Source organism: Panthera uncia, chromosome B1 (genome assembly GCF_023721935.1).
Source record: "Panthera uncia isolate 11264 chromosome B1, Puncia_PCG_1.0, whole genome shotgun sequence".
NCBI classification, from domain to species: Eukaryota; Metazoa; Chordata; class Mammalia; order Carnivora; family Felidae; genus Panthera; species Panthera uncia.
Window position 1 is genome coordinate 106,785,095 of NC_064811.1, and position 27,689 is coordinate 106,812,783.

The following is a 27,689-nucleotide window of genomic DNA, read 5'->3' on the forward strand; positions in this document are numbered from 1 at the left end:
GTAACAAAAAAGAATCCTTTTTAGTGAGATATATGCTCATGTTTTGAACAAAATTATCTTATGTGCAAAATAAAGTCTCTGATTAATAGACTATATTTTACAGGACTCCTTACTTTATAAAATGCACATGTATTCTGGAGACTGGCTGTACAACAATGTGAATACACTGGACACTATTGAACTGTACACCTAAAAATGACTAAGATGGTAAATTTTATATGTATTTTATTACAACTAAAAAATGTTAAAATGTTAAATTTTATGTATATTTTACCACCAAAAGCGGAAAAAACCCACACCATATATTCAGAAAGTGCTCAAGTGTCTTCAATATTATTATCTTGAGGTATTATTTGGCATTAAAATGAATATATATCCACATTAAACAGATACAGTATTTGGTACTGTCTAATCTCATAAGCTATCGTGATTCTTAGCTAGAGTATGCATTTTTAGGATTCATACACAGTGCTTCTTAGAGGAATTCAGTTCTTGGAAATTGAAGGTAATGTTAATCACTCCAACATCATTTCAGTGTAGTATATTCAGAATTGGTATTTATGTTTTGGTTGTATATGTGCTATATTTTATACATTCATATCCTTTATGCTTTAATAGCTGGGTTTATCCTATGCATTGTGCTGGCTGTCTTTTTTCTTTTCTGTTTTTAATCCAACATATAAGCATTGTTTTACTTTTGGCCAAAGGTATTTTGTTCAAGAGTCTCAATTTAGAAGTAGGTACAATGGGGGTACCTGGGTGCCTCAGTTGGTTCAGTGTCTGACTCTTGATTTCAGCTCAGGTCATGATCTCATGGTTCATGAGTTCAAGCACCACATTGGGCTCTGTGCTGACAGAGTAGAGCCTGCTTGGGATTCTTTCTGCCCCTCCCCCCACTTGTTTTCTCTCTCTCTCCTCCATAAACAAACAAACAAACAAACATACACATAACTTAAAAAAAGTAGATACAATGTAGTCTCAAAAATAATTTTAGGGGTTCCTGGGTGGCTCAGTTGGTTGAGTGGCCGACTTCAGCTCAGGTCATGATCTCATGGTTCATAAGTTTGAGTCCCACATTGGGCTCTGTGCTGACAGCTTGGAGCCTGGAGCCTGCTTCAGATTCTGTGTCTCTCGGTCTCTCAGTCCCTCCCCCACTCACACTGTCTCTGTCTCTCTCAAAAATAAAACATTAAAAACAATTTTTTTTAAAAGACCAAATAAATTTCTGAGTATTAAAATACTCTGTTAATTCAGGACTAGTTTTTATCTTTGACCTTACTTCTGCTTAAATAAATCAACAAATTAACACTTCTAAAATAACTTCAGCTTTAAAGTTTTTCCAAATGAGCTGCATGGTATAAAAACTTGGTAAGCCCCTCAGGTGTCCTACATTTGAATGAATAGTTAAAATCTTGAGCAAGCAATCTGTTATAAATACATAGGAGAGAACAAAAAATAATGTCACCCACAAATCAATTCCACAAATATTTACTGAACACTATGGGCTAAGAGCAACACATAGCTGTTGCCATAATAGAACTCAGAGGGAAATGCCTTATTCTAACTCAGTGGCTTCATCCACATAGAACACTGACAATGAGGAAGAAGACTGAGTATCTATCATGGATTCTATGACAGACAAACCCAAATGTTTTATCTTTGCTATATTTTGGTAATAATAATGTGGAATAAATCACTGTGCAAAAAGTACCTTGTGTAGCTTAAAATCACTGCTGCTCCTCAACATGATATAACAAAGAGAGGCAAAATGACCAACGTGGCTAGTCTTCTAGGCCAAATTAATTAAAGGTAAAATTATGCACATTAATGCTGATGAGAAATAACCTTTGAGTAATACTGAGATTAAAATGATACAGTGATCCCATTTATAAAGTTAGCCAACATTCAGTTTATATAAAACCTTTTCAGAAAACACCTTCTGCATAACTTGATGCCTAAACCACTTACGCATGACAATTTATAGGATAGTCTCCACTTGTGCTCTTCTCTCTCTCAAAAATAAACATTAAAAAAATCAAAAAAACCATAATTTATATGATAGTAATAATTTCTAACAAATACTATTAAATAGTGATTTTCCACAAAATTTAAGACCACAAAGATCAAATTATTAACTTTAAGTTCTTTTAAATCCATGTAAATACTTATTCTGTTGTGCATCAAGCTCTGTAACCCCCACTGGATGGTCAGCAAGTTTGTTATTCATCTTTGTATCCTTACAATCTGGTACTCAACAGAGCTTGGCAAGTAATAGTGAAGATGACGGTGATAAGAACAGCAAACACTTTCACAGTGCTTACTATATGCCAGGCACTTTGGGTGTTTTATTTAAATTAACTTATTTAGTTTTCTTGATAACCCTATGAGATCCCCAGTTTTACAAATGAGAAAATTTAAACACGTGAGAATTTTAACAATCAAGTTAAATAAAATAAAATAAAATTTAAACAAATGAGAAATTTAAAAATAAAGTTAGGTCATATAGCTAGTCCAACTGTAGAGTCAGGATTCAAAAACTGGGCCCTTTTGTTCCAAGGTCTGTGTTCTTAACCACTCCCCTACACTGCAACATGGCAGGCAATTGCTAAATGTTAGCTGAATGAATATGTGAAAGAATATATATGTGTGAGTTTGGGTACTAGACATCCTAGGAATATAAATATTTATAAATTCACTTAAAAACCTAACACATTATATAGCTTTATTTCTGACTTCTTCCCTAAAATGTTATATTCAAATTTAACATGCCTAATATCAAACTTTTTGATTTTTCCCTGAAAACCTACTTCTCATCTTGCCACTCAATTAACAATTTTTTTTAAGTTTATTTATTTTGAAAGAGAGAAAGAGAGAGAGAGAGCAGGGAAGGGGCAGAGAGAAAGGGAGAGAGAGAATACCAAGTAGATTCCACTCTGTCAGCACAGAGCCCAATGTGGGACTTGAACTCATGACACTGAAATTGTGATCTGAGCCGAAACCAAGAGTCGGGATGCTTAACCAAATGAGCCACCCAGGTGCCCCTTGACACTAAATTTTTATATCAGTGACATCTTTGCCCTCATTGCCTATGTTAAACCACCTCAACTCTATTTCTTACCTTCTCTTAAATGCAACATCTAGTTTGCCCCTAAAGAGACTCCCTAAAGAGACTCTTCCTTTGCAATGTCTCTTGTATCCGTTCTTCATTTTTATTGAGCCTTAGCATCACAACTCAAGTTCTTATAACTTAATTTTTAGATTTATTACAAAAGCCAAATGCTCAGGCTTCTCAATATGAAGTGAAAAAATTTTGCAAAGTACATCACATTGCACAAAAAGCACTCAATTAATATAGTGGTTTTCCATGTCTAACCCACACATCATGAATGTATTTCTCTAAGTCACTTTTATAATTTACTTCCTTAAATAATAACTTCCAGTGGCTTTCTGCTATTGGACAAAATAATCCAATTCCTGAGAGTGGCATTCAAAATCCTCCAAAATTTTGTATACTATCTTTCCAACCTTATCTCCAATAGGAATCTTCTACTTCAGTTAGGTTCTCACTGTCTCACATACAAGCCATATATGTAACACCTTTAGACTCATGTTTATGTCATTTTCTGTATCCTTTTTTTAGATTTCCCTTTAAACTCTTAAGATTCCACTTTTGCCCCCTTCTCTTTCTATACCTCCTTTTCAGTTCATTTTAATCCAGACAGTTCTCTTCTCAAATTAAAGCTTTGATACTTCTTTTATGTTACAAGACATTTAGCAATTCTCTATTATGCAAGTCATTTATATGTGTGTGTATGCATACATAACATGTATGCATACACACACACTTCCCCAAGTATAATGGGGAACGTTTAAAGAGGGGATTGTTTTTAGTTTCCATAGTATTTACCACAGTGCTTTACATACAGGCTATCAATAAAAATGTGATTTATGGCTAAATTTCTGTAGAAAACCTGGCAGTTAGAAAATTTTATTCCTTATTTGTTCAACAAACATTTACTGAGGAATCTACCACAAAACATATTTTTAGATAAAGGTTATTTTTTTTATTTAGATTTATTTATATTCTAGTTCTTTCTAACAAAGGATTCGAAGTGCCTAAGAAAAGGTTATTTTTCAGTTATGCATTTCCTTCAATCTCACTTCTGATTGAAATTTTAGAAGGTATTAAAGGGTGGAGAGAAAAGTGGTTTTGCCAACTCTATCCCCTGAGACCTCCTAGAGTCTGCCTGTCAGTCTTCAGCAACTCCTTATTTCTTTGTCAGGATATTTCACTGCAGGGATAAAGGAAAGTCGTGGGAGGATGATCTAACTCAATGTATTATCTATGAGAATTTTCTCTTCATTAGAGAACATAATTGAAAGTTCCCTATATCATTAGTGATTTAGGATAAACATAAAATAAGACTTCAGAGTTTCACAGTGGTATTACACTTGAAACACTCACCAAGTACAGCTATATAATCTCTTCATTGGAAATCTTAAACAACAGAAACATTCCTACCTATCAGGGATGATTTAAGTGTAGCCTGCCAGAAAGTAAAGAGACAGATGACATTTCATTTCTGTACGACATTATGGCACTTAAAGAATATTTTATGCTAATTAAAGAATTTAAATGAAGTTGTATGCAATTTCTCTATATAATTTCTAGTATATTATACAATATGTTACAAGATTTAAGGTAAAATTATTGTCCTCTACCAATTTTTTTTTCTTTTTTTAGAGAGAGCGCCTGTGCATGTGTGATTGAGGGAGGGGCAGAGAGAATCTTAAGCAGGCCTCATGCTCAGTGTGGAACCTGATGTGGGACTTGATCTCCTGACCCCAGAGATCATGACCTGAGCTGAAATCAAGAGTCAGACGCTCAAATGATTGAGCCACCCAGGTGCCCCTATCTTCTGTCAATTTTAATGTAAGCGTATGTGAATGAGGAATTCCTTATAACACTGGGAACTGCTTAGCCCATCGGTGTCCTAAATACTTTCAGTTCACTTATATAATTAATATGTGACAGAAAATCCTAGTCATGCCTACAAAATGTAATTTAGAAAATACATTGTAAAATATAATTCATTTACTGCCTTCTGTGTAAGTAAAATCTTACAAAATAATTTAGCAAAGTAATAAATGCTGTATCTATTAAGAAAACATTCAGTGCTTTTCTACAAAATATTCCATAAAATATTATAATCAACACTGATAAAGTCTCAAATTCATCAATTTGAGGTGAAAGTGGGTGGATAGTGGGAACTAAGGCAAAGGTTCTCCATCTGTGGTCCACAGACAGGCTATATATATGTATGTTCACAAGCACCCTGAAACTATCTGCAATATCTTGTGTGTTTATCTTTTCTGGGAAGAGGATCCATAGATTTCCTGAATTTTTAAGAGGTCTGAGGCCCAAGGAAGGATAAGGATTTTGTCTGGACCTCTAGTCTAGAATATACAAAGTGTTTTGTTTTTTTTGTTTTGTTTTTAGATCTCTATGTTTTAAAGTATGACCACACTGATTGGAGTGTTTCAATGTTGAATGTCTTTCTTACAAAAACCACATCTATAATGTATCATCTATAACTATTTCCACTTCTGGCTTCATAAGTGTGGTTCAAGCATTCAAAGGCACTTGGCAAGCAATCCAAATACAGAATTCTCTAAATCGTTATAGTATTCCCTCTATTCTTTTAGAGTTGCTTGTCCAAATGTATTTCAACAGCAAATTCTCCAAAGTATACAATTCAGTTTTGAAAGAAATAATAACTTTTTCTGTAGTCATGTATCACTGTTTTATTATGTATTTCTAATACAAGTACAACTGGCATAACCTGGTTTGGGAGCAAACATAGGGACACTTGTAAAGCAAGTGACAGATAACAATACTAAAGTCAATTAAAGCAAGGGCATGGAGAATGCTTTGGACACTGGTCAGAATTCTTTGCACAGAAATTTAGTTCACAGGTTAATGTTATAAGATTAAGTGGACATCAGCCAAGAGAGTTTGTTACTGTACCTTAACTTTACTACAGTACTTTATTATTACTTTAAGCTTGCAAAGTAGTTATTATTCTCATCTTCTAAGTAAAGGAATTAAGACTCAAATTATTTAATGTTCCTAAGGTCATGCAGTGACAATGAAAACATGGGGTTCACACTCAGTCTTTAATCAAAATCTTCTCTCAATTAAGTCACACTGCCTCATATCTTAAGCCCAATCAATTACAAAAGATATTAGTAAAGCATATCTGTGGCATCATATAGTATCAAGACCTAAAAGGCAAAATGAAGATTCTGTAAAAAAAATTTAATCCTAAGTATGTGGCAAAATGGTTAGTAATTACAAAGATTGTGATCTCAACTTTTTGTATGGCTTCAAAAAGACCTGACTACTAAAAAAGGAAATTCATCCTACGGTTTCAAATCTCATTCAGTTAACTAAAAATACCACAAGCTAAAGCACACAGGCCAGCTATAGATATAGTAGAGCACTCTTGGTCATACTCCCAGGTTCTTGCCTTCCCTATCTGCACAATCCCCCTAAGTGATCTCATCTATTCTATGACTGTAAAGGAATGTTAATGAGCACCTCATATGTAACCTGTCCAAAATGGAAACTACCTCTTATCTATACCATCCCAAGTTTTCTCCTTCCCAGTAAAAGGCCTCACCGTCTACTGATGTTCAAGTCTACGCTAAGACATCATCTTTGACTCCTCCCTTTTCCTCATTACCTATATTTGACTTAACAAATAAGTTTTGTCCTACCTTCCTAATAGACTTTATAACTGTCTACTTCTCTCCATTTCCATTTGACAACACTCTGCTCTAAGCTACTATTATCTATTGCCTGGAATTCTGTAATAATCTAGTATCTTGTCTCCCTGACTCAATTTTTGCCACGTCTGTATTTTCTACACAATAGCTAAAGTGTTCTTTCAAAGATCTAAGGATGTTTAAAATTCTCCAATGATTTCCCACTCCTGTATTTCTTTTAACTTAAAATAGTCTTAAATATTTTTACTTAAAGTAAGAATATTTTACTTAAAACGCCCTACAAGATTCTCATGATCTAATCCATGCCTTGGTTCCTCAATGTTATAGCTTCTCTTTTTGCTGACTATACTTTATTTACATGGTCAACTCCTCTTAATTCTGGAGCTTTGTACTTCCTATTCTTCCCTCTGCCTGGAATACTTTCCTGGCTTTTTTGTATAGTTGGTTTATTTCTACAATTCAGGCCTTGGTTTAAAATGCCAGCTTTTCCGACCACTTTTTAAAAAATTGTGCAGTCCTTTCAGGTCCCGCCTCGTCCCAGTTACTGTCTATCATATTGACCTGTTTTCTTCATACCACTTAAAACATCTAAAATTATCTTATTTGTTGGCTTACCTCTTGACTATTTGTCTCTCCTCATTAAAATGAAAGCTCTAAAAGAGGAGCTATATTCACAAGGCTTAGATTAATGCCTTGAACATACAGGGTGATTTTTAGCCTAGGCAAATTTTAGGTAACCCCACAGAATCAGTTAACCAGTACATTCAATGATAACATTTCTAATACACTGTATTTTGCCTTTTCAAAGTTTTCACTATATATTTGCTCTCACAAGAAAACAAATTAGATAATTCAGTGATTACATTTTCAAAGTAGCTACCAAATGGTATATTAAATTTGGGAGATTACTACTAGGGAAGTGAGTGTGAGATAGAGCTTTATGTACAAAAATCATTCACAGGAAGCTTATTTTAAGTTATTTGAATAAGGAACTCAAAGTTACAAAGTATTATGTGAATTTTCTTCACAACATCTAATTTTAAGTCCTGAACTTAGGATAAGATAGAGGGAATATAAAGTTCATTCATTCAACAAATACTGAAATGAATGCCTGTCACATTCCATATATTATGCTAAGTGCTAGGGAGACAAGGAGGAACAAGATCCAGTTACTGCCTTAGTGAAATTTATAAACTACTAAATACTGAAAAGCCCCTACTTTATAATATAGGTAGTAAATGCTATAAAAAGTGCTATGGGAATGTGTAGGGATGATTAGGGGATTAGAGCTGTTTCTCCAGAGGAAGTAGGCTTTTAAGCTGATGTATGAAAGAGAAACAGAAGTTAGATGGACAAAAGCAGAGTAAGGAAAGGAAGAGTGTTACAATCAAATCCATGTGTGAAGGCCAGGCAGTAAGAAAGGATAATAAATTCAGGGAACTGAAAGGAGTTCAGTGTGTGCAAGGCATAGAGTGTTACTAGGAGGTGGAAGTGGGAGTAAGAGAGGAAAAGCTGGAAACACAGGAAATACAGATTGCAAAGGATCTTCTATGTCTTGACAGTAAGTTTAGACTTTATTATTAATACACTGGGGAAGCACTGAAGTACTTTAAGAAGAGATGTCACATGACTGGATTTGAATATCAGAAAATCTGCTGATTACAGCAAGAAAAAGTAGGTTAGGAGACATGACTGTGGTAAATTAAGGGTTATAGCAGTAATCCAGGTGAGCAATGTTGATAGCCTAAACTATTAGTGGGGAATGGACAGACTCAGGAGATATTTAGGAAGTAGAATTAGTAATAATTGATTCAGGGGTGCAAGGAGAAGAAGTTCAGGATGACTTCTGGCGTTTTTTTTGAGCAAATGGGTAGATATTATCAGTCATGGAATGGGAAATACAGGATGAAATAAAAACTTGGGTTAGGAGTGAAATATATTTAAATGTATTGAGTTTGAGGTACCTATCGACATGCTCAGCAGAGATTTGGAAATACAGATTATTTCAAAAAGGTCGGCACTAGAACCTGTTTTATAATAATTAACCCTTTTCTGTTTGTTTCTGTCATAGAAATGGATATCCTACCTAGCACATGTTGAAAGGAAGAATTTCTACTAAAAACGTGCTTCAATTCTTAGTATCACTGGCATATATAATAACTGAAAAGTATGCTTATGAGGATGACAGCAAAGTTTTCCCTACAATGCATGAGTTTCTTTGAAAACACCATAAATGCTTTAAATAAAAAAAAGAGAGAAGTATGGTTCCTTATGAAATGGGAGCTTGAAATTTAGGCCAATTTCTTAGGCATTATAATCAATTACTATAATTGCTCAGATCATTCTGTTATTATTGAGGCAGTTTTAAGATAAGAATAAGCCATGTATATTTTAGTTGATACAGCACAGGGGAAATTTCCTCAATGCCTGAAATCCTTTAGTGATGACTAAAGATTAAATCACATAAGGCTCTAGTCTATATTATACGAGAGAATTAAAAACAAAAGGTGTACTATTCGTTTCAGGAAAATGATGGATCTGCCAGCTGCAGCAAGTGCTTTCTTTGAAACTCTCTTATGACAAATTAACATAGCATGTGCCAGATGTTTTTTTTTTTCTGTTGAATTATACTATAATATGCTTCAGTTACTTTTAGTAATTACGCATTTTGTAATCTGCCAGTACCTGCAGCTGCCTCTCATTCTATTAAAAAAAAAAAGCAGTTATGGCAGCCAAACATCACAGATATATAGCCAAGAATAATGTTTTAAGGACTGATGAAAACTCCTTAGGCTTCAAACACTGTGTAATCTATATATATCTATGTGTATATGTATATATATATATATGTATATATATATATACATATACACATATATATTCACATATATTCATATATATGTATACATACATATGTGTATATATCAATAAAATTGTATAGAATGAATTTATTTACATTATGTAATATTTTCTAAAGAAAATATTTTTCTGATGAAAATATTACATACTGTGTATTCATTCATTCATTCATTCAATACAATTTTATTGACTGACTATAGGCCAGGCAAGATGTTAGCTCATGGTCTTGCAGAAGAAATGCATGTAAATGACAGTCATACTACAATTCAAGAAGTGTCATAAAGAAGAACAGTATGGGAACGCCTGGGTGATTCAGTTGGTTAAGTATCTGACTCTTGGTTTCGGCTCAGGTCATGATCTCACAGTTCGTGGGTTTGAGCCCCACACTGGGCTCTGTGCTGACAGTACAGAGCCTGCTTGAGATTCTCTCTCTCTTCCCCTCTCTCTCTGTTCCTCCCCTACTTGTGCTTGCTCTCTCTCTCTCTAAAATAAATAAATAAACTTGAAAAAAACCAGTATGGGAGTACAGAAAAAGGAAAGACTTGATCTGTCAGGGGAATTAGAAATGTCCTACAGAAAAAATGACATTTGAGTTGGGTCTGGAAGGAAGAAAACTTTTTCAGGTCAGGAATTGGGAAAGGACATTCCTACAAAGAAATTGCATGTACAAGCTACCTCTAGAATCATCCTTGATTCTTATCTTTTTCTTCATATTTCATAACCAATCCATCAGCACCTTCTATTACCTCTTAAAAAAATAAAAACTCCCAATGAATTCACCTTTCTCTTTCTTCTTAGTCTAAGCCACCATTATCTCTCTCGCTTTTTAAGTAATCTCTGCACCCAATGTGGGGCTCGAACTCACAACCCTGAGATCAAGAGTTGCATACTTTACCGACTGAACCAGCCAGGTGCCCTAAAGCCACCACTATCTCTTAACAAGAATCTTGCAATAGCCTTAAATTTTTTCTCTAGCTTTTTCAGCCATTTCCATTTTCTCCCCAGTAGTCTTAAAAAAAAAGAAATCTGGTCAGGTAACATTTTTCATAACTGACCACTGACCTTCATTCACACTTAGAATTCTTTTTTTTTTTTTTTTTTTTTTTTTTAATATTTTTGAGAGAGAGCGAGCGAGCAAGTGCATGCTGGGGTGGGGCAGAAGCAGGGAGAAGAGACACAGAATCCGAAGCAGGCTCCAGGCTCTGAGTTGTCAGCACAGAGCCCGACATGAGGCTTGAACCCATGAACCGTGAGATCGTGACCTGAGCTGAAGTCAGATGCTCCACTGACTGAGCCACCCAGGTGCCTCACACACTTAAAACTCTTTAACCTGTAAGATCAGGTCCTTGTCTGCAGCAGAGACAGTGTTCACCAAACATTCCGCTTGTTCCATATACATTTCCTAGACTCTTACACAGTTAGATTTGGTCCCTATGACTGGTTTGGCCAATAAAAGTAAAAGGAAATGATGTGTGTATATCACTTCAGAGCTTAGTTAAGAGTTACTGTTCTTCCATTCTTCTCTTTCCCTGTTTCAGTGATCTCAGGAAACCATATGTTCAAGATGGTGGAATCTCTACCAGCAGAGCCTTCTTGTAAAACTGTCTCAGATGTGTAATGTGAGCAAGAAATAAACCTTTGTTAAGTCTCTGAGATATCAGTTTGTTTGCTGTGGTGCCTGGCATTACTTAATATAATACATTTCCCACATCTGTCACTATTGCCTTTATTTTTCATACTATTTTGTTTACTTCAAACATACCAAGTATATTCCTGCCTTGGGGTCTTTGCGCTAACTGTTCTGTCTGCTTTGATGATCTTTCTTCTGATTTTCAATGACAGGATACTTTTTGTCATTAGATCTTAAGATTTATTTTCTCGGGGCGCCTGGGTGGCTCGGTCGGTTAAGTGTCCGACTTCGGCTCAGGTCATGATCTCACGGTCCGTGAGTTGGAGCCCCACGTCGGGCTCTTTGCTGACCGCTCAGAGCCTGGTGCCTGTTTCAGATTTTGTGTCTCCCTCTCTCTCTGCCCCTCCCCTGTTCATGCTCTGTCTCTCTCTGTCTCAAAAATAAATAAACGTTAAAAAAAAAAAAAAGATTTATTTTCTCACAGGATCCTATTCTCAGGGATCCACCCATTCATTAGCACATTGACTTATTTTAATTTTCTACATATACTTTGATTATTTGATTATTTGATTTTAAGCATATACATATTTTTTTTACTCAACAATTCCACCTTCCCATCAATAATCTGCTATCTTCAAAAACCCCAAAAGAAAACAGGGGGGGACCTTGGGCTTTGCTGTATCATCAGTACTTAAAGAACAATAAATTCAATAAATACATGATGAGTATGTGGAGTGCAGACTCGGAGTTGTAAAAAGGGCTGGCTGAGCATGCTTGTTTATTGAGGTAGGAGTTCAGTGTGGCTGGAACACAAGGAACGTGAAGGACAGAGGCAGACTGCTGATAATAAGGTGGAGAAAAGACTATAAAAAACTAACAGGCAAGAGTAAAAGAGAAGTCTTTAAGTAGGCAGGGCCAGAATCATATTTGCTTTTCAGGAAAATAATCTGACAGCAGTATGAAAGATGGGATAGAGCAGAATAAAACTGAAGACAGAGAAACCAGAGAGAAAGAGGCTGCCTTAACGGCTGTGATTTAAGATGTGAAGGATTGGACAGGTGGACAAATATGTTACCATATGTTTACATATATGCAAGTACTTCTTTAGGACAGATTCCTGTGCTTGGAATTTCAAAAGGATATGTATAGTTTAATCTGTTAGATACTGCTACATTACTTTATAAAAGGGATTTGCCAGTTTACACTCCCACCAATACTGTATATCTATTCCTGTTTATTCATGTGTTTGCAGACACTGTGTAATAACTGTCATTTACATTTTTCTCTATTTGCTGGGTAAAATAAAATTATTGTTTAAATCTGCATTTCTTCAGTGAAAACTGTGGTTGAACCTGATTTGTTATGTTTAAAGGAGCTTTGTATTTCTCCTTTTGTGAGCTGCTAGTTCACATACTTTTCCATCTATTAGCTTGTTAATATTTTTCATAATTATGGAATTCTTGATGGATTTTTGCCTACTAATCCCTTATTTTATTTTTTGTCATTTGTCTTTTATCTTTGTTTAGTACCTTTCTTCATACAGAATTTTAATTTTTATGGTTAAATCAGTTAATATTTTCCTTGTTTGCATTCTGGGTTTTGTGTTTTTATTACAAAGACTTTTCCATTCCAAGATACTAAAAATAATCTTATTTCTTCCAATACTTTCTTTTTTACTTAGCTTGTTAATCTACCTGGAATTTACCTTATATATGGAATATTCTAAATGATTTAAAATTTTTCCAACAGCATCTTTTCACCGTTGATTTGAAATGGCATATTCTCATGAACAAAATTTCTAATTTTACATGGTTTCTATTTTTCTGTATTCTGTTCAAATTATCTATCCCTATGCCAATACTACCATACAGCTTTACATACTTTGATACCTCATAGGGCAAATCTCATTTTTTTTCCTATAGAAGTTTTTGATTTAATCTGTAAAACTAACAGGGTCCCATCCAAGTAAGATTACTACAGATATATGGCAGTTACAAATGTTATACAATAATAATAACTATTAAAATTATTTTCTCTTGGAAGCTCAAAATTCCATGTTATATATATTTCAAGATAAAAGAGTAATTAAGAAGGAATAATTATAGATGAATTAATGAAATTTTATAAATAAAAGGAAATTTCAAACTGAAAGAAACCACAGAGGAGTTCAGATTTTTAAAAAGCTTTTATACTAGGTTTTAAAAAAATGTTTCTTCATTTATTTATTTTTTAGAGAGATAGTGAGTGGGGGAGGGACAGAGAGAGAAGGAGACAGAGAATCCTAAGTAGGCTCTGCACTGTCATCACACAGCCCGATGTGGGGCATGAACCCACAAATTGTGAGACCATGACCTGAGCAGAAATCAAGACTTGGACACTTAACTGACTGAGCCATGCAGACACCCCATACCAGCTTTTTGAGACTAAGATGAAAAACTTCCTTCTATGGGAAAATTATTTAATTATTTTGTGTTATATTTAATTATGACTATACTTACTTATGGGTAAGATCTTAAGAAATCATAGCTACCTGATAATCATATTTAACGGTCATCAGAAGGAACAAAGGTTGCCAAAGGCAGCACAGTTAGTCCAAAGAGGACTCTAACGTCCTTAAGGTTTTGTGGCTATGCTGATATTTGGTTTTCTCTAATATATTTGCAACTGTAGTAAATAGGTGGATACATAATAAACAAGAAGACAGCCGATTTATAAGAATTTGTTATAAAGTAGAGAGGACAGATGCAAACAGCCAAGTATTTTTGATTTGATGAGTCCAGACTAGCACTAATTTTTAAGGGGCCTATTTTCAGAGAGAAAGCTTTGATGCTTAATGCACACTGGGAAGCAGGATGCTGGACCTAATGTGAAAGAGTTCATTTTGGATACCTAGTGCTAAACACTTCTTGTATGAATGGTAGAATGTATAAAGTCACACAGCATGTACAGAGAAACTCTTATATAGGGAGAGTCAAATTCATCAAATGAGCTATCTGCTTTTTAAGTACTGCTCTGTAGTTTATTTTGGAATTTATAAAAGACCTAATAGGTTGAAGACTTAGATTGTATCACTGAATCATTCTGAAAACAAAACCATTTCTAAGGAGAGCAAATGAATCTTTTCCCAAAGATACAGAAATACTTTCTAGAAGTTAGCCTTGTACCCTAATGGTACAACATAGCATACATCAATTTGCTAAATGCCCAATATTGATGCTACTGCAAATATGTCCAGTAAAGATCATCACATTCGTAACATTTTTTTTTCCACTGGAATAAGCATAAATTTTAATTTTCTATTTCAAAAATTATAAATTTATTATGGTGTCCATATAATTCTCTGTTATAACCAATAGGTGAGATATGTCAGTGAAAATATTTTAGTAGCTACATTTCTATTGCAGAAAAATTTTTGACTTGATTTCATATATATTCCTCAGTGTTATTTATATCCTCTAACAGGACAGATATAATTTATATATATAAATCTTGCCTAAAATTTAGTGCTTTCTAAAACTAGTAATGTTTTCATAAATTAAAAGTGGAATACATGAGCTTCTCATACACACCTCATGAAATATATCATGCTTACTTTGAATACAATAATGTCTTAGAATTTATAAAGGCTATTCCCTAAACCCACTGTTCACTGTTTGCTTCCTAAAGATTTTCCTACGTGCTAGGCATGGAGTGAACATCTTATATTTGTTACCATATAAATCCTTATAATAACATATGGGGTTTATAGATAAGTGGGAAGGACTGGGCCTGGGTGGGATTCAAATTCAGGTCTTACGTACTTTGACTTAGTGCTCTTATCTCTAATGCTGTGCTGCCTCCTTATGTGCTAAAAAAAAATACTGTTTTTCAACATTACTAAATATAAAATCTTTTCATGAAAGGAAATAATCAATGCAAAATCTCATGAAAATGTTTCTATGTTGAAAGTTAACATTTTAGTTTTGACATGTCTGAGCATATAAGTACAATTTTAGTGACATAGTGAGAGACATGGATAAAGTTTTTCTTAGTATATCCCAATGTAATTTCTATTTCCAACTGTTGTTTAAACAGTTGACACAGGAATATCAAGCAAAAGTTAACTATATCCTATAAAAGCCCAATTTTCCTATGCAAAATCATAAATATATACAATGAAACCTTGTTAGAATATAATGCTTTCTCACATTTTTATAAGTCTTAAACATTTATTTATTTTTGAAGGAGAGACAGAGCATGAGTGAATGAGGGGCAGAGAGAGAGGGAGACACAGAATCAGAAGCAGGCTCCAGGCTCTGAGCTGTTAGCACAGAGCCCGATGTGGGGCTCGAACTCACGAGCTGTGAGATCATGACCTGAGCCGAAGTCAGACGCTTAACTGAGTGAGCCACCCAGGTGCCCCCACGTTTTTATAATTTTATAGAAATTATCATATAACCTAGAAATATTTAACTTAAGCATAATTATTCCTTTTTAAAAAGATATCTAAAGAAGTATGACTAATCTAAAAATTCAAAGCATGTAAAAAATGTAACCTATTTATTTTTGATTTACTTTTTTTAATGTTTTATTTTATTTTTTGAGAGGCAGAGAGAGACAGAGCATGATCAGGGGAGGGGCAAAGAGAGAGGGAGACACAGAATCCAAAAGAAGCTCCAGGCTCTGAGCTGTCAGCACACAACCCGACGTGCAACTTGAACCCACGAATGTGAGATCATGACCTGAGCTGAAGTCGGACACTCAATCAACCGGGCCACCCAGATGCCCCGATAACGATTATTTCTAAGTAATCTTTCTCAATCTATTCAACCTACCCAGAATGCCAAAGACCATGGGGCTTTTAACATTTATTAAAAATAAGTGATGAATCACTAAATTCTACTCCTGAAATTATAACACTGTATGTTAAAACTTGGATTTAAATAAAACTAAACAATTAAAAAACCACAAAGTTTTACATTAAAAAAAATAAAAAATAAAATTTATTAAAAACAGTGCTCTAATCATGGGACAAAGACCAGATTGTCACAAAAGCAGGAGAGGTGATGGCTGAAAAAAATCTGTTTTTTGTTTGTTTTTTTGTTCCTGTCTTTAATAAGAACATCCAAAGAAGGGTTCTTTCCATATGTATTTATGTTAAGTTTATTAAAAACTGCTACACTGAACTAGGATGGCAGAAAGAAAAGTAGTGACAATAATCAATTTCCATTTGAACTTGAAAGGATAAGATCATGATAAAAATTGAAAAGGATGTTGAAAATATCTCAAGGACAGTCAAGGACTGGCAATTCAGGGATATTAAGGCAATTAAAAAACTAAAAATCTGAGTATAAAATATTTCTAATCTAATAATATACATTTGCTTGACGTTTTATAGTTTGACACTGGGATATTTATACTATTTCCAAAATAACCTTAGCAAACTAATATAGCTTTTATGCTTATCAATGATAAAATTGCGGCTTGGAAAAATTGGTTTATACATAATCACACATTTGTGGGGCAGAACTTGGATGTGAATTTAGCGTGTTAGCTTTTTATATACTGCAACTGACTCCTACATTAAGATCTTAAGTCCGTCACTCATGTTTAGGAGAAAATTTTTGAGGTCTCTAAAAACTGGTATTTCATTAGTTCATTGTTTAAGGTCACTGATAAATATATGGGTCTAAGCTTCTATTTTTCAATATCTAAAAGGCTGTCAAATTAAGAGTTATGTATAAAAGATGGAGATCACTCAGGGAAACCATACACAGTCCTTTTAAGATTCTATGTAAACTGGAAATAAAATGAACACAATGCCTTCAGTTATGTGCTGAATGGATGATTTGGAAAGTTCACATTAATTCTGAAACATTACTTAAGAAGCTTTGAGAACAATTTAAGTTCTTAGTAATGACATACAAACTGAGTTTGATATAAATTCAAATTTATAGAAATGGTAAAAGAAATAAAAAATTAATTGACTAAAACTAGAGATCAAATTGCTAAAAACCTGGTAGCAGAGTAAACTTCCATTAGTACAGATCGTTATAGTCCGACTCCCCAACTAGAATGTAGTGTCTCCAATGGCAGGGCAATATTTGTCCACTGATTAAAACTGATGTTAAAAGCTATTTTTAAAAATATTATATAAGAAAAACAATAATCTTACCCATTTTTGGTGTCAAGTGATGGTATTATTCTCATGATTTTCAAGGAAATAATTCTATTTCCTTTCTTTCCTTTTATCTAAGAGGTAAAAAAAAATCACTAAATTATTAGAAATTTGGTAGCCTTAACTTAGGGTTTGGAAAGTTGTTTACCAAAACCTAGTTTTTAAGCCTGGACAGGGAAGAGGGTAAGCTTTGAAACTGAAAAGAATCCTAGTTATATTTACTGAATTCAAGGTACAACTGGAGTCAAGACACAAACTGTTTGACTAAGCTAACGTAATTTCTTGATTACCTAATGTAATTGCTGAGCATATCCGACGATGGTGCACCAGCACTGGTGAAAAGTCTAAAAAATTTACAAACAAAGATTTTATTTAAGTAGGAATATTCCTTAGAAGACTGGTTGTTTAGTTTTAAATCGCTTATTCCATGAATTATTTCTATTTGTTTCTCTCTTAAGGGCACTTAACCACTTCGTGTTGCTGTATTAGGTATTCTTTTTTTTATGGAAAATTGTTTTCAAAAAAGACTTTTTAGTTGAAAATTCAACAAAGAGGCAGTATAGCAAAGTGGCGATGAAATCTATGGGACAAAAGAAGAATTTGACCTTATATTGGAGCAGGGGTAGTTTATGTCATTACAGCAGGGTGTATGGGAAAAGATGCACAGAGAAATATAAATGCAGTAGAAGTTCTCTTCTGATTGCTTCTTTTTTCTCAGTGAAATAGGAATTGAGGTTACCAAATGAAAGTGGTTATGGGGAGGAGATATAAAAGATTTGAAGAAGGATATGAGGGTATGAAATAGTCACCAAAAAGAGTGGAATATATAGAGGTTGCCTGGCAGCTTAAAGACCCCTTTTGCGATGATGAATTAATTAATATATATATATATATTTTTAATGTTTCTTTATTCTTAAGACAGAGCATGAGCAGGGGAGGGGCAGAGAGAGAGGGAGACACAGAATGTGAAGCAGGCTCCAGGCTCTGAGCTGTTAGCACAGAGCCCGACACGGGGCTCCAATTCACAAGCTGGGAGATCAAGACCTGAGCCGAAGTCGGACGCTTAACCAACTGAGCCACTCAGGCTCCCATAATTAATATCTTTAATGTTTGTTTGTTTGTTTGTTTATTTATTTATTTATTTATTTTGAGAAAGTGAGAGAGAGAGCGAGCGAGCACAGGCAGGGGAGGTGCAGAGAGAGAGTGGGAGAGAGAGAATCCTAAGCAGGTTCTGCACTGTCAATGCAGAGCCTGATATGGGGCTGGAACCCACGAATGGTGAGATCATGACCTGAGCCAAAATCAAGAATCGGACGCTTAACTGACTGGGCCACCCAGGTGCCTGATGATGAATTTAGAGTGAGATCACCAGCATGGCTGTGTGTTTTCCTCCAGCCACCTTAAGTTGAATGGGTGAAGGTACAGAAAGGACAACGGACTGGAGATAACCAGGGCTTGTCTGGCAAAAGGAAGAAGAGAAAGCATCAGCAGAGTTCAAAATGATTATCCCTGCTGACTCTTTCTAAACTACATGGCAACTGATGGATGGGAGAAGATATCTCCAAATGACACATCAGATAAAGGATTAGTACCCAAAATGTATAAATAAGTTATCAAAATAAACACCCCCAAACCAAATAATCCAGTGAAGAAATGGGCAAAAGACATGAACAGACACATTTCCAAAGAAGACATCCAGACAGCTAACAGACACATGAAAAGATGCTGAGCATCACTCATCATCAGGGAAATACAAATCAAAACCACAATGAGATATCACCTCACACCTATGAGAATGGCTAAAGTTAACAACTCAGGCAACAACAAATGTTAGCGAGAATGTGGAGAAAGGAAAACACTTTTGTACTGCTGGTGGGAATGCAAACTGGTGCAGCCACTGTGGAGAACAGTATGGAGGTTCCCAAAAAATTAAAAATAGAACTACCTTATGATCCAGCAATTGCACTACTAGGTATTTATCCAAAGGATACAAAATGCTGATTCGAAGGGGCACATGCACCTCAATGTTTATAGCAGCACTATCAACAATAGCCAAATTATGGAAAGAGCCCAAATGTTCATTGACTAATGAATGGATAAAGAAGAGGTGGTATATATATATACAATAGAGTATTACTTGGTGATCAAAATGAATGAATGAAATCTTGCCATTTGCAACAAAGTAGATGGAACTACAGTGTATTATGCTAAGCGAAATAAATCAGTCAGAAAAGACAGATATCATATGATTTCACTCATATGTGCAATTTAAGAAACAAAACAGATGAACATAGGGGGAGGGAAGGAAAAATAAGAAGAAAACAAAAAACAAAAAAGAAAGGGAGGCCAACCATAAAAGACCCTTAAATACAGAGAACAAATTGAGGGTTGCTGGAGCAGGGCTGGGTGGGGGGATGGGCTAAATGTGGATGGGCATTAAGGAGGCACTTGTTGGGATGAGCATTGGGTGTTAGGTGTAAGTGATGAATCACTAAATTCTATTCCCGAAATCATTATTGCACTATATGTTAATTAACTTGGATTTAAATAAGATTAAAAAATAAAAAATAACTTAAGAAAAACTATATTCCCTTCTAAAAATATATATACTACCTATTCCCTTTTTCTGCTTTACATTTCTCTTCAGCCCTTATCATTCTCTACCACACTGTATACTTAATTTCTCTTGTTTACTATCTTTATTAGAATGAAAACTCCAGGAAGGCAAGGATTTTTTGTCTGTCTAGTTCACTGCTATTGTCTTTTAAAAGCACATCTTCTTGCTGGATAACGGCAAAGCAGTTTCACCCCCTCACTCTCCACCAACGCCCTGTAGTTTCACAGAGAGAACTGACTGGCTGGCTTATTAGCTAGGAGCTATTTTTAAAGGACTAGGTGCTTTGGATATAACTTTAATTTTTAAAACTGGTAATATTAACTTATTCTTATTAAAATAAAGGAACCGTAAGGTGATGGAGGTTTCTCTAAAATTTTCTTAAGTAGAAGAGAGTAATATAAAGTGGAAAGTGATAGAAATGATATTGGAATACTGTAAGGGCCCGATGAGAAAATCTCTGTAGCCACCTTCTTCCTAACTGGTTAGGAAGGGGCTGGAGAATAAAATGAATTAACATTTATAAGAGGCATCTCTGGCATAGTGTGGAAAATGGATTAGAGGGAAGACAAGTTTAGGGTTCCAGAAATCAATCGGAAAGCTGTTGCAGTAATCCAGGTAAGGAGATGAGGGTGGCCTGAACTAAGGGGTGAGATAAAGGCAAATATCTTTGAAAAACATCAAGGAGGGAAGATCAGCCAGACTCAGTAATTGTGAAGATACAGGAAAGGAGGTAGAAGGAGAGGGGTCAGGGCAATTTGCTCTTCTGGTCATTCTATGGACCACATCAATGTTGTTTTCAAGATTCTGATGATTGGAAACCACTGGACTACTTCCCATAGTATTTGAATTTTAGCTAAAAATGAGACAAAAGCATATGAAAAAAAAATAGTTTCCAGTATTCAAAAGATTAAGTTATGGTGGTGTGATGACAGGCAGCAGGATTGAGATTTTTTTGACACACTGGACTCATTCCATGAAACTTTTTTTTGAGAGAGAGAGAGAGAGAGAGAGAGAGAGAGAGAGAGAGAATATGTGTACAAATAGGGGAGGGGCAGAGGAAGAGAAAGACAGTCCCAAGCAGGCTCTGTGCCCATCGTGGAGCCCAAAGTGAGGCTTGTTCTCATGACCATGACATCATGACCTGAGCTGAAATCAAGAGTTGGACACTTAACCAACTGAGCCACTTACATGCCCTCAGGAAACTCCTTTAAATCAGTCATATATGGAGCTACCTATTCTGCTTGCTCATAAAGCTGGCATTGCATCTCAGATTTCAGGTGGAAGGGATTCTTCTTTGGTCTTATACTACTGGCTGGCAAAAACTCCTTTAAAAAAAATCACACTCCAGTAATTCAACTAAATCACCTATAAATGTTGTACATAATACTTAACAAATGCCCAGCACTATGCTATGGACTTTATGTTTACATAAATATTTATGCTTATATATGCATATTGATTCAATAAATATTATGTGCCAATAACTACTGATGTGTTGGTGCCTATGGATACACATGCTTACTTCACAGAAGTTTGTAATATATGACCAATGTGTACTTGAAATTTTAGAACAGGAGTTCAAACATGAGTTCAAACAATTGGATAAATAATCCTAGCCACATTATTTTGTGTGATATTTTATCCTCTGAAAGTATGATCTTGATTATGAGCAGTACTAATTTTAACTTATTTCACTCAATCCTGGTGCCTTCATCTTGGACTATGTATTCCTTTATCATCGACAGTTTTCATAATAATTATTAGAATGAAGACCATTTAAAAAACTTTATGAGATAAGAAAAAACTTCACTATAGGCTGTGGTATAATTATGGCAATTTATGTTTCTTAGTTTCTTGAATAGTGGCGGCACATTATACCTTATCATGTTTCACAAAGTTCAATTGCATTTCAAAAATTAAAATTCTGCATAAAAGATCAAAATTGAAAGGGGAATTTGTCCTAGAAAAGAAAAAATAATTGAAAAAAGATCAACTAGCTTTCATTCATTCACTCAATAAATATGTTTTGAGTATCTTCTAGGGCTGGACATTCTTTTAGGGTCTAGGGATATAGTGGGGAACACGAGAGACAACTTACTTTATGCAGGGAGAAAGTAAAGATAAAAAGTATATTTTCTCCCTTCATGAGGGAGAAAGAAGATAAAAAGTATAAAGAAATAAATATAAAATGCAATTACTTTAAAAAATTTTTTAAATAATTTTTAAAAATTTATTTATTTATTTTGAGATAGCATGAGCAGGAGAGGGGCAGAGAGATAGGGGGAGAGAGAGAATCCCAAGCAGGCTCCATGCTGTCAGCACAGAGCCTGATGCAGGGCTTGAACTCATAAACCGTGAGATCATGACCTGACCTGAAATCAAGAGTCGATGCTTAACTGACTGAGCCACCCAGGTGCCCCTTTAGATTTTTTTTTAATGTTTGTTTGTATTTGAGAGAGACAGACAGAGTGCAAGCAGAGTAGGGGCAGAGAGTGAGAGAGGCAGAATCTGAAGCAGGCTTCAGGCTCTGAGCTGTCAGCACAGAGCCCAAAGTAGGGCTTGAACTCACAAGCCGTGAGGTCATGACCTGAGCCACAGTTGGATGCTTAACCAACTGAGCCACCCAGATGCCCCAAAATGCAGTAACTCTTAATGATGAACACTAAAAGGAGAAACAAAAAATGGGTAATGGGATATAGTAACTTCTTAAGAGCAGGGCCTGGTCTTACTCATCTCTGTGTTTCAATAGCAGCTAGCAGAATGCTTAGAAAAGAGTGGTCACTCACATGTTTTTTTTGTATAAATTAAAGTGAGTTTTTAGGTATCTGCTTTTGTTTCTGGAAGTACCTGTATAAATCTGCAAACTGAAGTATTAGACACTTTAAACTGGAATTCTGAACTTAATTCTGAACTTAATAAAGTGTAGAGACAGCCAAGATGTAAATAATCTTGCTGAACACTTTTAAAGGTGTCCTAAAGCCCTGAATCTGAGCAAATTTGGATATTTTCAGGTAGGTTTACCAATAAAAAAAGCAACTATATAAAATATTAATGTGCTTATATTCTTGCAGAGTTTATATCATTTTAATAATCTACATGTAATTTTTAATACAAAGATAATAGTAAACCAAATTGATTTATTCATCACTTTTTTTTCTGAGAACTATGGGAAAAATCAAGTGTAATGAGACCCACAAAGAAGTGGCACTGCCTTTCTCTTAAGCCTGATGCAAAATATCTGTCAAGTGACAAAAGCTTTTTGGGTAGATTTATAGTGTCTAATTATCAAAGCATACTGACTGAAGAAAAAGCTATTATGTTAGAAAATGCAATGTTAAATCTTTACAGGACATCCTCTGCATGGGAAGTCTCTCACTAAGCAAGAAGTATAGTTACAAATTATGCTACATTTTTCAAGATGTTTTTAAGATCTCAGCTAACATGACAGGTACTTTTTATCTTTCAACACCGTGATATAAATAAATTCAAAGTTAGGCACTTCTGTCCTATTAAAATCTGTCCTTATATCCTAGGCTTATGACTCTATACTATTAGTTGCTTCAAGGTATAATATAGTTGTTTTTAAATGTTGTCTTGACTCAATTTTGAGGGCCTAGCAAGAGGTCTTTTTTTTTTTTTTCTTGTACAGCCGATTAAATGCACACTCCCAACCACTTTGGTTATGTGGCTCTCATACTCTGTACCACTGTACATCTACCTTAACTGCCCCAGGGCGAGGTATCAGGCAACCAGAGCCCACTGAAATCATTCAAATTATCCAATCCTAACCCTACTTACCCTGCCTTATTCCTTCCACCGGAAAATACAATAAAGGGACTTGCCCACTGTTAACCCTACTTCCTCTGCCTTGTGACCCTTCAGTGGCCCTCTGTGGTGTGCTGTGTTTGCCCCAGGAAACTGTGATTATAAGAAATTATAAAATTCTTTCCTTTGTCTCTTAATCTGCATCTGCCCTTGCTATATCTCACTCAAAGTAATTTGGTTACAACACAGAGGCACACAATGTATTTCTTTTAGTTAAGACATAATACTAATATCAATTGCTAATGTTTATTAAAGAAGTAATATGTTCTATAAGTGCAACACTGGTTCTAAAGACCCTGAGGCTAATTCCCTGTAATAGTTTGAATTGATTTATTTTGTAGCTACAGTCCATTTCAACTTCCAGGATGCTGTAATCGACCAGACACACATGTAAACTCTGTACAAGACAAAAGTTATCTAAAGATTTTCACCAAGACATATCAATCACTGTGCTAAATGAGGTGGCTATTTTTAAAGAGATATATATGCTTAGATCTAGTAAAAGCACACCAGGGCATTCAGATTAATCAACCCATGAAAAACTCTACAACACTTTAAAAGCATTAAAGAGATGAAAATATAGCAAAAAGTCCCAAGATAGTTACTGAATGGAAGTTTGTAATGAGAAAAAGAAGCAGAATACTGGAACACCAATGCTTCCTATGCCCCAGAAGGCATTTACAATAGCCCATATTTAGGATCTCGTTCTTTCATGAGGGGGTGTGGTAGAGAAACCTTTTCCAATACTGATACTCTTTCAGGATAAAGGTGAAACATATCTTAATCCATGTCCTTCCTTGTAAAGTCATAGAACTATAGAGAAGCTACTTTGGTCATAAGCAAAACAGGAGAAGAAAAGAAAAAAGAAATATTCCTGTGAAGTTGTGGCCACAGACCAGCTATCTTACAGATTTACCTCAAAGAACAAATACCTAGGGTAGTCCAGAAAGCCTAACTGTATGGTCAAGTGCTCAAAACCAGAAGTGCTCTAAGGCACCCAGAAGCAGCAAAGGCAAAGCCTGTCTAGGTAATCCCCATAACAAAAATTTTCCAGTGCAATTACTAACAAGCAGATAGAGCAACCATACAACATGAATAGAACCAGCAGAAACAAACCTGTCTCTCATATTGAATTTATCAGATGTGGTCTTTCAAATAATGTTTACTATTTTAAAAGAAAAGCATGGCAAACTTGGAAATGTCAGCAAGAAAAAGGAGGCTTTAAGAATGTAAAATGGCAGATATGACCAAGTTAAATAGAACTTCTAGTAACAAAAAACCCTTAAGATAAAAACTCAGTGGACATATACAGAAGGTTGAACATAAACAGAACATAAAATATTAGACTTGGAGAAACTGTCTGAATATAGCACATTGAAAGAAAAAGATGGAAATAGAGACACAGTAATGTAGTATGGGAGAGAGAGAACTGGACAAAGGCAATATTTGTTTTGTTTTTAAAACCAACCTTATTGAAATGTAATTATGGAAAATAAATGTAGTCATTTTGAGTGTAGGGTTTGGTAAGGTCTGACAAATGCATATAGTCACATAACTACAATCACAGTTAATACACAGAATATGTCCATCACCCCAAAATATTCCCTCATGACCCCATGTAGTCATTGTCCCATCTCTAACCCCAGCCCTACGCATCCACTAAACTGTTCTCATTACAGATTAAAATTATTGTTCTCAGAATTTCATATAAATGTGATCATACAGTGTGCACTCTTCTTTGGCTTTTGTTTCAGCTCACTTTTGACAATCATCCATGTTGTTGCATTTATCAGTAGTTTGTCCCTTTTTATCGCTGAGTATTTATCCACACACCTCTTGATGAACATCTGGGTTTTTTTTCCCATTTTTGGTTATCATAAATAAAGCATCTACAAAGACTTGTGCACAAGTTTTTTTGTGTGTGAATCTGTTTTCATTTCTCTTGGTTAAATATTTATGAGTCCAACTGCATGATAATATAGTAAGTACATACTTAACTTTGTAGTAAACTGCCAAACTGTTATTATCGTTATTGACCAGTAAGATTTTTTTAAAATACTCCGGGGGCACCTGGGTGGCTCAGTTGGTTAAGCATCCAATTTTGGCTCAGGTCATGATCTCACGGTCTGTGAGTTGGAGCCCCGCGTTGGGCTCTGTGCTGACAGCTCGGAGCCTGGAGCCTGCTTCAGATTCTGTGTCTCCCTCTCTCTCTCTGCCCCTCCCCAATTCGTGCTCTGTCTCTCTCTGTCTCAAAAATAAATAAAAATAAACATTAAAAAAAATAAAGTACTCTGAGTACAAGTTCTTTGTCAGTTATACTATTTGCAAATCTTTTCTCACAGTCTTATTTTGATTTTCTTAAATGGTGATTTTTGAAGAGAAGTTAATGCAATGTAGTCCAATTTATCAATTTTTTAAATGATTTGTTCTTCTTGTGTCCTATATAAGAAATTTTTGCTTACTACAGATTTTTTTCATGTTTCTTCTAGAATTTTTGTTGTTTTCCTTTTATGTAAGACTATGATTCATTTCAAGTTATTTTTGTATATTGTGTAATGTAATGGTGTGGCAGGTAGCCTCTAAAATGGCTCCCAATTTCTGTACCTTCTGGTATTCAGACCCCCACATTCAAAGGGGGTGCTATACACAATAACTTGATTCTAATTAATGGAAAAAGGTAAAAGTGATGAGATGTCACTGAAAGATTAGATTAAAAAAGACAACAACTTTTGCTTTCCCTTCTCTTCTTTCTTCCTTTCTTTGCCTCTTTCTTTCTCAGCTCTCACTCTGAGGGAAGCAAGCAGTCATGTTGTGAGTACACATACAAAGAGGCTCACGAGGCAAGGAACTGATGTCTCCTGCCAACAACAATTAATACTCGAGGACTGCCATGGCTTTAAAGTGAACTTGGGAGTGAATCCTCCCCTTTGGAGCCTTGAGATGCCTGCAGTTTCATCACAGATCCTGAGTCAGAGGCATTCTGATTCAGATAAGCCTGGACGCCTGACCCCAAAAAAACTGTGGAATAATAAATGTTGTTCTAAGCCACTAAGTTTTGAAGTAATTTGTTATAACAAATTACTAATACAAATTAGTAATAGATAACTAATACAAAGGTTTTTTTTTAATCAAATGTGGAAAACTTTTGACTATTATTTCTTAAAATACCCCTAACTGTCACCCCCACACTTTACCCTGCTTGATACTGTCCCTCTGGTCACTGAGGCTGTCTTTGTTTTTGTCTTTTTTTCTCATTATGCTTCATTTTTGGGTAATTTTCTTTTCTGTCTTCAAGTTCTCTGATCTTTTTTCCTGCGGTGTATAATTTTTTGTTAATCCCATCCAGTAAATAAAGCAATTTCCAATTTTATAATTAGCATGCCCAAATTTTCATATGGTTCCTTTATCATCATCTTCATGTATTTCTTTAAATCACTGGGCACATTTTTAACCACTAGTTCAAAGTTTAATTATGCCAAACCTCTGTCACTTCTGAGTGTGTTTCTATGCACTGCTTCTTTTTTTCTTGGTTATGGGTACTATTTTTTGCTTACCTGATAATAAAAGTGTTGGATTTTTTCTGGCAGGCAATTAAATTACTTGAGAACATGCTAGATTATTTTGAGGCTTGGTTTTAAGTCTTGTCAAGGCAAATTTAGAATACCTTTTGTTCTAGGCTGGCTTAATTCTATTAATAAGGTAAAGTCATTCTGGAATCTTTACTGAAGGATTCTCCCCTCTGGCTGGGCAGAACTCTAATATCTCCTAGCCCTATGTGAGCTATTGATGTTTTTCAGCTTATAGCTCCTTAG

General features: G+C 35.1%; 1 protein-coding gene across 4 annotated transcripts in view; it reads right to left on the reverse strand.

The window, feature by feature from the left end:
- Nucleotides 1-27,689, reverse strand: part of SCLT1 (sodium channel and clathrin linker 1) — a 219,202-nt gene that overhangs the window by 10,449 nt on the left and 181,064 nt on the right. Inside the window, exon 19 of one of the 4 annotated variants that reach the window (XR_007457905.1) lies at nt 17,433-17,509. The exons of the other annotated variants lie outside the window; for them this stretch is intronic. The gene's annotated coding sequence lies outside the window, so the exon portion shown is untranslated. The remainder of the gene's footprint in view (nt 1-17,432; nt 17,510-27,689) is intronic. 4 annotated transcript variants of the gene reach the window in all.